This window comes from Chenopodium quinoa, unplaced genomic scaffold (assembly GCF_001683475.1).
Source record: "Chenopodium quinoa cultivar QQ74 unplaced genomic scaffold, ASM168347v1, whole genome shotgun sequence".
Classification (NCBI taxonomy): Eukaryota; Viridiplantae; Streptophyta; class Magnoliopsida; order Caryophyllales; family Amaranthaceae; genus Chenopodium; species Chenopodium quinoa.
In genome coordinates, this window is record NW_018744023.1 from 10,323 (window position 1) to 23,356 (window position 13,034).

The window sequence follows — 13,034 nt, forward strand, 5'->3', positions numbered from 1 at the left end:
CTTAAATCAAAATACACACGTTAGTAATTTCAAGATAAATATAATCAAACAATTAAATTAAACGATTTAAATAGAGATTTGGGACCAAACCCTCAGAAATTAAAAACCTTTCACGTCTAGGGCGAAGGCAACTTCGAACTTGGCTAGGCGTGTCTTAGTCTTGTGAGTGCGGAATTTTGTATGAAGGGGTTGGTTTAGAAGAGAAAGAGAGAAAAGCTTCTAGCTTTAAGAGAGAAGAGAATTAGAGAAATTAAGAAATTGATGATTGTAGATGAGAATCGGTTCTTTGAAAACGGAGTTTTTAGGAGGCTATTTATAGAGAAAATCAGCCAAAAAGATAGAAAATCGAACTAGAGTTCTGACGTGAAAAAACGGAGTTAGCGCTAGACGCTATATTAGCGCCAGACACTAATGGCGCTAATGCTGGTGTTAGGCGCTAATCAAGTTTTTGACGCGTTTTCTAAAATCAGATAAAATTTAACCGTACAGGAGGATAAAATTGTATTTTCCTCAAAAACATTCTTTTATTCTAATTAAAGCTCTAAATAGTCAACAAAAGTCAATTTATCAATGCTAATTGAATTAGGAATGAAAAGAATCTTCTAGAAGAATCTAAAAGACTAAAAACCATTCATAATTGCATTAGGAATGATAAATCCATATTAGGCCCTCCCCTAGATCATTGGGCCGCATATAAGGTTCAAACCGGGCCTAGTTTAGTAATCTTATCATAACTTCCTCATTATTCATCGGAATTGGGCTTATAATATATCGTTGGAAAGGTCTTTTTAAGCCCCATCCAACTACACTACTATTGGACCCATATCATGGACCAACCAAACTGGATTGGCTGTTTCCTTAAAATAGGTTTTCAAAAACAGAGAGAAAAGAAAAGAAATTAAAACTATTCGCAGCACTTGACTTTCCACACTTTCACTTCATTCGATTATGATTCGACGTGAAAGGTACTCATCACCGGCTTGGTTTTGGGGAGACACAAATGGGTATCTACAAGTTCCCTCACTGATGAGCAACACAATCCATACCGTGAAATGGTCATTGATGCTTTTAGGAATAACCATGAAACATTGGGTCATACAGAGACTAGTGACGGTTTTGAGGAAGAACCTAATGATCAAGCTAAAGAGTTTTTTTGACCTTTTACGGGCTTCCTAGAAACCACTGTATGAGGGGAGCTCCATGTCTGTGTTGGAAATGGCTTCTAGAATTGTATCTATGAAGTGTGAATACAATTTGCCTCATCGGTGCGTTGATGCATTTGCTTCTTTACTAAATGAGGTATTACATAACAACAACATGGGTAAGACATTTTATGATACAAAGAAGATTCTTAAAGGTTTGGAGCTTCTCCATGAGAAAATTCATGTATGCCCGAAAGGTTGCATGTTATTTTGGAGAGCTGATGCTCAATTGGACAAGTGTAGAGTGTGTCAAAGCAACAGATACAAGAAAACTTCACAAGGGTCTTTGCTACCGCTGAAACCCCTCACTTATTTCTTAATCACTCCTAGGTTGCAAAGGTTGTATGCAACCAAGAATGTTGCCGAAGAAATGACTTGGCACTCTAAAAATCCTCGAATCCAAGGCATCATGGCACATCCTAGTGATAGTGAAGCTTGGAAGCACTTGGACACATCATTTCCCGAGTTTTGATCAGAACCTCGTAATGTGCGACTCGGATTGTGTACCGATGGGTTTGCTCCTCAAGGTAAGTTTGGTGGTCAATATTTTTGTTGGCCGTTGATTTTAACCCCTTACAACTTGCCTCTTTCTATGTGCATGAAAAAGCCATTCATGTTCTTGTCCTTGCTTATTTCGGGTTCTAAGAATCCAAAAGGGAATTTGGATGTTTACATGCAACCTCTAGTCGAGAATTTGAAGAAATTATGGGATGTTGGTGCAACAACTTATGACATTTCTAGAAAGTAGAATTTTAATCTGCGTGCTGCCATTCTGTGGACAATAAGTGATTTTCTGGCCTATGGTATGCTTTCTGGTTAGGCTACAGCCGGGAAAAAGGCTTGCCCTTACTGTATGGACAAGGCTAAAACGTTTTGGCTTGACCATGGGGGTAAAGTCTCGTGGTTTGATTGTCATAGACAATTCCTTTCTGTTGATCACCCATTTCGTAACAACAAAGTCGCCTTCTGTAGAAACAAGGTGGAGAAGAGTCATCCACCACACATCTTGTCCGACGAGGAGTTGTGGCAGTGTGTTAAAGAAATGCCAAAAGCTACGGATGGCCCCAAAGCTCTTGAAAGACTTAAAAAGTCGAAAAAGAGTTGGTTCAAACAAAGCACTTTATGGGAGCTACCGTATTGGAAGACTCTATTGGTACACCATAACCTAGATGTCATGCATATTGAGAAGAATTTTTTTGACCAACTGTTTCATACTGTTATGGATGAGAAAAAAGACTTGCGACACACCCGCCGCCCGAAAAAATATTGCCAAGTTTTGTAAACGTCCACATCTCCATGTTATGGAGGATGCTCGAGGAAACGAAACTATATCGAAGGCACCATTCTCCCTCGATAGGGCCCAAAAACTGGTACTATGCAATTGGGTCAAAGATTTGAAGTTTCAGGACGATTATGCTTCTGACTTGGCAAGGTGTGTAGACTTACAATCGTGTAAGCTATATGGTATGAAAAGCCACGATTGCTATGTCTTTATAGAGAGATTGTTACCGGTTGCTTTCAAGGAATTGCTCTCTCTTCATGTGTGGAAAGCCAATACTGAGAAGTTTATTCTTTCGTGACTTGTGTTGTTCCACAATCACCTTGACATTGAAAGGTAGGAACACAACATTGCTTAGATATTGTGTAAGCTTGAGAAGATATTTCCTCCATCATTCTTCAATTTCATGGAACATTTACCTGTCCACTTGCCATATGAAGCTCGGTTATGTGGACATGTTCATTACCATTGGATGTATCCGTTTGAAAGGTAATATAAAGTTGCTTAGATAATTTTTTTTACAACAATTAACTACTATAGCCACTTCCATTCCATACATTTGTGATTTAGAGTTTGTTAATATTTTAGGTTTCTTAATCATTTAAAACGCAAAATTGGCAACAAAGCCCGTGTTGAAGGGTCCATTTGCATGGCATACCTTGCCGAAGAGATATCAAACTTTTGTAGCAAGTACTTTCAGGAAGGTGTAGATCCGAAAACTAGGGACCTACCACAAAAGGTTCATAATGATGTTCAAAGTAACTTGGATGAAAGTGTCCCAAAATGCTTTAGGGTTGATTACGGACGTCCTTCCACCAGAGGTGTTCTTCGGTTCTTGGATGAGGCTGAACTTATACGAGCACACTTGTATGTGTTAGCTAATATTGGAATTTTAGAGCACTACGAGAGGTAATTGTTTAATACATGTGGTTATTATAGTTTTTTCTCGGTTAACAAGAATACATAAATTAGCTTTCAATACTCTCACAATGGAATTCAAATTTACGTTGAATTTTAGGGGTTTTGAGGAGTACATTCTACATACTTGACCCACAATGCGTAAATATGATGTGTGGGTTCATCATGAAGTTGAGTTCCTCGAATGGTTTAGGATGAAAGTGAGTACTGCTCCACTATCAAATTCTAAGTATGAAAATTGTATTGATTCATGAAGTTTCCAGTACTAAAATATCCATGGCTAAGCAGGTGATTCAAGATAAGCCGGATGATGACGTATTGTTTGCTTTAGCAATGGGTCCATCAAAACGAGTGCGCACTTGGAACCAGTACTATGTTAACGGATACAAATTCCAGACTCATGCACATGGAATGCATAAATCAACCCAGAATTATGATGTTTGGGTGTCAAATGAGGAAGGTGGAGATTTTTTTTTGTATCTTACAGGATGTCATTGAGCTTGAGTTCACTAGTGTGACCACAGTTTATAAAAGTGTTTTGTCCAAGTGCAATTGGATGGACCCGACAAGGGGCATGAATGTTGATCATTACAAACTATTAGAAGTCAATCACACAAAGAAATACCCCAAGTACGATCCTTTTGTGCTATCATACTAGGCAAAGCAGGTGTACTTTGCGCCGTACCCTAGTTTGAAAAAAGATCGTGCTCAATGGTGCGCTGTGCTTAAGACTAAGGCAAGGTCTACTGTTGATGCTCCAGTAGATGACGAGGTTTTACAAGAAACACATGTTGAGGCACCAACCTTGAGTGCTCCGGATGATATTCCTGGGTACGAGGACGGCGATGATTCTGATGAAGAAGATATCCCATACATTGAACCCCCTTTGGAGGAGTCAAACTTTGAGGACTCAACCGATAGTAATGATGCTGAAGACGCTATTTTTTGGGATGATGATACTGATGAGGACGATTATAGTGATGAAGGGGATGCATGAGAACCTCTAGAGTTTGTGTAATCGGATAGTTTTATATGTAATAATTTTCTACGGTTTTCTATCCTAATTTTTCTGTTTTATTTATCAGAATTGAATCTCCTGCTTTTTGCTTCATGACATTATTGCTAACATGATATCAATTTCGATTTTAGGCAAGAATTAGATGGTATATATTCTTATTCTAGGGTTCATGTAGTATCAATTTTTGCGTTTTTGGTTTGAATTTTTTACTTGCGTGTTCAATTGCAATTTTATTTTTCTCTTTTGTTGATTTCTGCTGCATTTGATAGTTTATATTGCTATAATTGCTGGTTATTTTGTGTTTTCCCACCTAAATTGCTGCTGTTGCCATTGCTTCTTGAAGGGGTTGTTGGAGTTTCTGATTTTTTACTAAAGGGTCCAAGACGTCAGCTTTGTTATATGCCCAATGAATTTTAGAACTAGAATTCACTAGGGGGTTTAAAAATTTGGGAAATAAATCTGAAATTTTGGCTAATTTTAGTAAAAATTTGGGGGTTGGATCCCCAAATGTAAATTTCTAATGCTGAGGATCACCAATATAAATTTCTGATGCTACTTGATTTATTTGGTCTCATATGATTTTTTTTGCCCAGGTTCTTATGACATTAGGTAAACGACGAGTTTTGGTACGGGGGGTCACTGGCTATAGGAAGGAACTTTTCCCATCGTCACAAACGCAAAACAGCCAGGGTAGTCATGTTCCAGAGACACCAATAGATGACAGTCATGTTTCAGAGACACCGATACCAAAGACCCCAGTAGATGACTCTGAGACATAGTATTTTGGATCCCCTCTAATTAATGCTAGTACACCAGCTACCCAGAATACGTCTACACCTGTTGTTGAGCCTGGTGAGAGTTCTTTCCAAGGGCTGAGACGGACTTTACACCCTGACGGGTTATGGTAAGCATGTAATTAAGTTAAAAATTGAAATTATGATACATGAATATTTATTAGTATTGACCGGTTTTTATGCCTTTATTCCCAGGTTCCATAACCATAAAGTGTCCAATGCAATCACAGACATCATCCAGGCTCACTTTCGCAAACCTTGGATTAACTACAAGAAGGTCGACAATGGCACTAGGACTCATTGGTGGAACCAGTTTAAGGTTTTTTTTTTTTTTTTCCAGTTTAAGGTATATTTTTTTTTTTTTCAATTTTCATAAACATTTAATTTCTCAAACATTTTTCTGCCCTTTTGCTAGGATCGGTTCATTTGGCCTCCAGACTTGCAGAGTGTTGTTGAAATAGAGTACAAGAAGAAGGCTGCAAAACATTTGAGCGACTTGTCCTACAATTATAGTGTTAGAAATCCAGAACGTCCATTCTGGATGGGAGAAACTGTCTTTGCAGAATTATTGGCTCTTCGGAAGGATGATAAGTTCTTAAAGAAGTCTGAACAAGCTAAAAAGAACTGAAGAGGCGGTACCCTATCTAATCCTATTGAACCGTCACACTTCCAGGTATTTCGTCGGTTCAGCATGCTAAGAAAATAGTGCCTCATAATAATACGTGAATCCTTTTTAATATAATATTTAGTAGCTGTCTAATACAATTCCCTACTAATCTATCGTCTTTGAATGCAAACAGGCAAAGGATCTGGTGGAGTTCTCCCGTCCGCCCCTGAGGTGTTCTTAAAGACCCATTTCAAGGACGTTCCCGGTAAAGGAAAAGTGCCAGCCAATAAGAGGGCTAGAGAGATCGCAATAATATCCAATAATTGTTATTCAATTTATTATCTGAATTATATGCATAATAATAACCATTTTGAGTAAGTTTTATGCAACTTTAACTAGAATTAGTAGAAATGTTAGAAATGTGATCTAAATGTGGTTATTTCCAGTGTTACAAACTTCAGTGCATGCATAAAACAGATGGTAAAACATATTGTAGACCTTTGTTTTGCTATTGTTGGAATGTGTACTTAGTCTCAAACATTAATAGTTGGTCATAGGCTAGTAACTAATAGGCGTACACCTCAGTTGAGTTGTCTTAGGAGAGGAACTAACATATCTCAGGCTGCGACATTTGATATTTGATGATTTAACCAGAAGCAGACTATATAAGTTTATGATGTTGATAAAAGACCTCTTACTTGTCGGGACTGATTTTACATTCACTATCTTACATAGATGTCCTTAATAAACTGGTACTATTCTAGGTAGAAAAGAACTTTGACTTGAGTGATTTTGCACCTGAAATTCTTGCACGAAGCTTGACTAATTACTTGCTGCTTCATTAAGCATGAGTTTTTTAACCTATTTTCCCTTAAAAGCAGCTGCTTGTCTCCCTCTACTTTATGAATTTCAAGCCTTGTGCGTATGCTACTTTTTCCTTTTCGTTGCCTTCAATTGCTATGTTATATACCAAGATTTCCGACTCTAAGATTAACACAAAGATCAGTAATTTAAGGCTAAAAGCTTGAGTAATTAATTGCTAATGATTTTGGAATACAAGCTAAGAGTTATAACTATAGCTTTAGCCTAAAATCTTGTTTTATTTTTTATTTTTATTTGTCTTCATCCTAAAATAATGTCATAGCTTGAACGTTCAACAATGGTGGATGATATTCATAATTTTATACGATTAATAATAGTTAAACACAAAGTAATACGATTAATCCATACATTAATTCCTAAATCATTAAATAAATAATATAAAATCATAAAATTAATTCTTAACATTTAGCAATGTCGTATTAATCTTGAAATCATATGACCGATCAAGTGTTAACACAAAATCATATTATAAAAAGATATTTTTTAAACAATGACACAAATAAATAAATTGATCATAATTTATGAAATCAAACTAAATATAAGAATTTAATTAATTTGTACCAAAAGAATGAATGTTGTAAGTTGATCCTAAAGGTTTTAGATGATATGGGTTGAAGATGAATATTTATTATTTGGAAGATATTTTTATTCAATTTTATAAAAGAAAAAAAAACAAGCTAGCGTCTGAACAAATTAATTTAACCAAACAAGACTTAATGACTTGATGACTAGACTTGATGACTGTTTTTTTAGGTGTCTATTTGAACGCCTAGGATTAGTCAATTTACAAATAAACAGTTGAGATTTAATTTCTCATTGTAGTCGACCATAGTCTTCCGTAGTGGTCCGTAGTCGACGACTACACTAGAATTTTTAATTAGTACACCGGCTACTCTTTCCCCTGGCGGTTTTGAGGAAGAACCTAATGATCAAGCTAAAGAGTTTTTTTGACCTTTTACGGGCTTCCTAGAAACCACTGTATGAGGGGAGCTCCATGTCTGTGTTGGAAATGGCTTCTAGAATTGTATCTATGAAGTGTGAATACAATTTGCCTCATCGGTGCGTTGATGCATTTGCTTCTTTACTAAATGAGGTATTACATAACAACAACATGGGTAAGACATTTTATGATACAAAGAAGATTCTTAAAGGTTTGGAGCTTCTCCATGAGAAAATTCATGTATGCCCGAAAGGTTGCATGTTATTTTGGAGAGCTGATGCTCAATTGGACAAGTGTAGAGTGTGTCAAAGCAACAGATACAAGAAAACTTCACAAGGGTCTTTGCTACCGCTGAAACCCCTCACTTATTTCTTAATCACTCCTAGGTTGCAAAGGTTGTATGCAACCAAGAATGTTGCCGAAGAAATGACTTGGCACTCTAAAAATCCTCGAATCCAAGGCATCATGGCACATCCTAGTGATAGTGAAGCTTGGAAGCACTTGGACACATCATTTCCCGAGTTTTGATCAGAACCTCGTAATGTGCGACTCGGATTGTGTACCGATGGGTTTGCTCCTCAAGGTAAGTTTGGTGGTCAATATTTTTGTTGGCCGTTGATTTTAACCCCTTACAACTTGCCTCTTTCTATGTGCATGAAAAAGCCATTCATGTTCTTGTCCTTGCTTATTTCGGGTTCTAAGAATCCAAAAGGGAATTTGGATGTTTACATGCAACCTCTAGTCGAGAATTTGAAGAAATTATGGGATGTTGGTGCAACAACTTATGACATTTCTAGAAAGTAGAATTTTAATCTGCGTGCTGCCATTCTGTGGACAATAAGTGATTTTCTGGCCTATGGTATGCTTTCTGGTTAGGCTACAGCCGGGAAAAAGGCTTGCCCTTACTGTATGGACAAGGCTAAAACGTTTTGGCTTGACCATGGGGGTAAAGTCTCGTGGTTTGATTGTCATAGACAATTCCTTTCTGTTGATCACCCATTTCGTAACAACAAAGTCGCCTTCTGTAGAAACAAGGTGGAGAAGAGTCATCCACCACACATCTTGTCCGACGAGGAGTTGTGGCAGTGTGTTAAAGAAATGCCAAAAGCTACGGATGGCCCCAAAGCTCTTGAAAGACTTAAAAAGTCGAAAAAGAGTTGGTTCAAACAAAGCACTTTATGGGAGCTACCGTATTGGAAGACTCTATTGGTACACCATAACCTAGATGTCATGCATATTGAGAAGAATTTTTTTGACCAACTGTTTCATACTGTTATGGATGAGAAAAAAGACTTGCGACACACCCGCCGCCCGAAAAAATATTGCCAAGTTTTGTAAACGTCCACATCTCCATGTTATGGAGGATGCTCGAGGAAACGAAACTATATCGAAGGCACCATTCTCCCTCGATAGGGCCCAAAAACTGGTACTATGCAATTGGGTCAAAGATTTGAAGTTTCAGGACGATTATGCTTCTGACTTGGCAAGGTGTGTAGACTTACAATCGTGTAAGCTATATGGTATGAAAAGCCACGATTGCTATGTCTTTATAGAGAGATTGTTACCGGTTGCTTTCAAGGAATTGCTCTCTCTTCATGTGTGGAAAGCCAATACTGAGAAGTTTATTCTTTCGTGACTTGTGTTGTTCCACAATCACCTTGACATTGAAAGGTAGGAACACAACATTGCTTAGATATTGTGTAAGCTTGAGAAGATATTTCCTCCATCATTCTTCAATTTCATGGAACATTTACCTGTCCACTTGCCATATGAAGCTCGGTTATGTGGACATGTTCATTACCATTGGATGTATCCGTTTGAAAGGTAATATAAAGTTGCTTAGATAATTTTTTTTACAACAATTAACTACTATAGCCACTTCCATTCCATACATTTGTGATTTAGAGTTTGTTAATATTTTAGGTTTCTTAATCATTTAAAACGCAAAATTGGCAACAAAGCCCGTGTTGAAGGGTCCATTTGCATGGCATACCTTGCCGAAGAGATATCAAACTTTTGTAGCAAGTACTTTCAGGAAGGTGTAGATCCGAAAACTAGGGACCTACCACAAAAGGTTCATAATGATGTTCAAAGTAACTTGGATGAAAGTGTCCCAAAATGCTTTAGGGTTGATTACGGACGTCCTTCCACCAGAGGTGTTCTTCGGTTCTTGGATGAGGCTGAACTTATACGAGCACACTTGTATGTGTTAGCTAATATTGGAATTTTAGAGCACTACGAGAGGTAATTGTTTAATACATGTGGTTATTATAGTTTTTCTCGGTTAACAAGAATACATAAATTAGCTTTCAATACTCTCACAATGGAATTCAAATTTACGTTGAATTTTAGGGGTTTTGAGGAGTACATTCTACATACTTGACCCACAATGCGTAAATATGATGTGTGGGTTCATCATGAAGTTGAGTTCCTCGAATGGTTTAGGATGAAAGTGAGTACTGCTCCACTATCAAATTCTAAGTATGAAAATTGTATTGATTCATGAAGTTTCCAGTACTAAAATATCCATGGCTAAGCAGGTGATTCAAGATAAGCCGGATGATGACGTATTGTTTGCTTTAGCAATGGGTCCATCAAAACGAGTGCGCACTTGGAACCAGTACTATGTTAACGGATACAAATTCCAGACTCATGCACATGGAATGCATAAATCAACCCAGAATTATGATGTTTGGGTGTCAAATGAGGAAGGTGGAGATTTTTTTTTGTATCTTACAGGATGTCATTGAGCTTGAGTTCACTAGTGTGACCACAGTTTATAAAAGTGTTTTGTCCAAGTGCAATTGGATGGACCCGACAAGGGGCATGAATGTTGATCATTACAAACTATTAGAAGTCAATCACACAAAGAAATACCCCAAGTACGATCCTTTTGTGCTATCATACTAGGCAAAGCAGGTGTACTTTGCGCCGTACCCTAGTTTGAAAAAAGATCGTGCTCAATGGTGCGCTGTGCTTAAGACTAAGGCAAGGTCTACTGTTGATGCTCCAGTAGATGACGAGGTTTTACAAGAAACACATGTTGAGGCACCAACCTTGAGTGCTCCGGATGATATTCCTGGGTACGAGGACGGCGATGATTCTGATGAAGAAGATATCCCATACATTGAACCCCCTTTGGAGGAGTCAAACTTTGAGGACTCAACCGATAGTAATGATGCTGAAGACGCTATTTTTTGGGATGATGATACTGATGAGGACGATTATAGTGATGAAGGGGATGCATGAGAACCTCTAGAGTTTGTGTAATCGGATAGTTTTATATGTAATAATTTTCTACGGTTTTCTATCCTAATTTTTCTGTTTTATTTATCAGAATTGAATCTCCTGCTTTTTGCTTCATGACATTATTGCTAACATGATATCAATTTCGATTTTAGGCAAGAATTAGATGGTATATATTCTTATTCTAGGGTTCATGTAGTATCAATTTTTGCGTTTTTGGTTTGAATTTTTTACTTGCGTGTTCAATTGCAATTTTATTTTTCTCTTTTGTTGATTTCTGCTGCATTTGATAGTTTATATTGCTATAATTGCTGGTTATTTTGTGTTTTCCCACCTAAATTGCTGCTGTTGCCATTGCTTCTTGAAGGGGTTGTTGGAGTTTCTGATTTTTTACTAAAGGGTCCAAGACGTCAGCTTTGTTATATGCCCAATGAATTTTAGAACTAGAATTCACTAGGGGGTTTAAAAATTTGGGAAATAAATCTGAAATTTTGGCTAATTTTAGTAAAAATTTGGGGGTTGGATCCCCAAATGTAAATTTCTAATGCTGAGGATCACCAATATAAATTTCTGATGCTACTTGATTTATTTGGTCTCATATGATTTTTTTTGCCCAGGTTCTTATGACATTAGGTAAACGACGAGTTTTGGTACGGGGGGTCACTGGCTATAGGAAGGAACTTTTCCCATCGTCACAAACGCAAAACAGCCAGGGTAGTCATGTTCCAGAGACACCAATAGATGACAGTCATGTTTCAGAGACACCGATACCAAAGACCCCAGTAGATGACTCTGAGACATAGTATTTTGGATCCCCTCTAATTAATGCTAGTACACCAGCTACCCAGAATACGTCTACACCTGTTGTTGAGCCTGGTGAGAGTTCTTTCCAAGGGCTGAGACGGACTTTACACCCTGACGGGTTATGGTAAGCATGTAATTAAGTTAAAAATTGAAATTATGATACATGAATATTTATTAGTATTGACCGGTTTTTATGCCTTTATTCCCAGGTTCCATAACCATAAAGTGTCCAATGCAATCACAGACATCATCCAGGCTCACTTTCGCAAACCTTGGATTAACTACAAGAAGGTCGACAATGGCACTAGGACTCATTGGTGGAACCAGTTTAAGGTTTTTTTTTTTTTTCCAGTTTAAGGTATATTTTTTTTTTTTTCAATTTTCATAAACATTTAATTTCTCAAACATTTTTCTGCCCTTTTTGCTAGGATCGGTTCATTTGGCCTCCAGACTTGCAGAGTGTTGTTGAAATAGAGTACAAGAAGAAGGCTGCAAAACATTTGAGCGACTTGTCCTACAATTATAGTGTTAGAAATCCAGAACGTCCATTCTGGATGGGAGAAACTGTCTTTGCAGAATTATTGGCTCTTCGGAAGGATGATAAGTTCTTAAAGAAGTCTGAACAAGCTAAAAAGAACTGAAGAGGCGGTACCCTATCTAATCCTATTGAACCGTCACACTTCCAGGTATTTCGTCGGTTCAGCATGCTAAGAAAATAGTGCCTCATAATAATACGTGAATCCTTTTTAATATAATATTTAGTAGCTGTCTAATACAATTCCCTACTAATCTATCGTCTTTGAATGCAAACAGGCAAAGGATCTGGTGGAGTTCTCCCGTCCGCCCTGAGGTGTTCTTAAAGACCCATTTCAAGGACGTTCCCGGTAAAGGAAAAGTGCCAGCCAATAAGAGGGCTAGAGAGATCGCAATAATATCCAATAATTGTTTATTCAATTTATTATCTGAATTATATGCATAATAATAACCATTTTGAGTAAGTTTTATGCAACTTTAACTAGAATTAGTAGAAATGTTAGAAATGTGATCTAAATGTGGTTATTTCCAGTGTTACAAACTTCAGTGCATGCATAAAACAGATGGTAAAAACATATTGTAGACCTTTGTTTTGCTATTGTTGGAATGTGTACTTAGTCTCAAACATTAATAGTTGGTCATAGGCTAGTAACTAATAGGCGTACACCTCAGTTGAGTTGTCTTAGGAGAGGAACTAACATATCTCAGGCTGCGACATTTGATATTTGATGATTTAACCAGAAGCAGACTATATAAGTTTATGATGTTGATAAAAGACCTCTTACTTGTCGGGACTGATTTTACATTCAC

At 37.4% G+C, this 13,034-nt stretch overlaps 2 long non-coding RNA genes across 2 annotated transcripts; both read left to right on the forward strand.

Annotated features, from left to right (window-relative positions):
- The first annotated feature begins 1,007 nt into the window (after nt 1-1,007).
- LOC110690240 lies at nt 1,008-6,305 on the forward strand. The gene is made up of 7 exons (XR_002505045.1): nt 1,008-2,970; nt 3,070-3,390; nt 3,500-3,599; nt 3,688-5,321; nt 5,407-5,530; nt 5,627-5,884; nt 6,012-6,305. It is a non-coding gene; the product is annotated as an uncharacterized LOC110690240 (long non-coding RNA).
- Nucleotides 6,306-7,621: 1,316 nt separating this feature from the next.
- On the forward strand, nt 7,622-12,536 carry LOC110690241. The gene is made up of 7 exons (XR_002505046.1): nt 7,622-9,464; nt 9,564-9,884; nt 9,993-10,092; nt 10,181-11,814; nt 11,900-12,023; nt 12,119-12,376; nt 12,504-12,536. It is a non-coding gene; the product is annotated as an uncharacterized LOC110690241 (long non-coding RNA).
- Nucleotides 12,537-13,034: the final 498 nt, after the last annotated feature.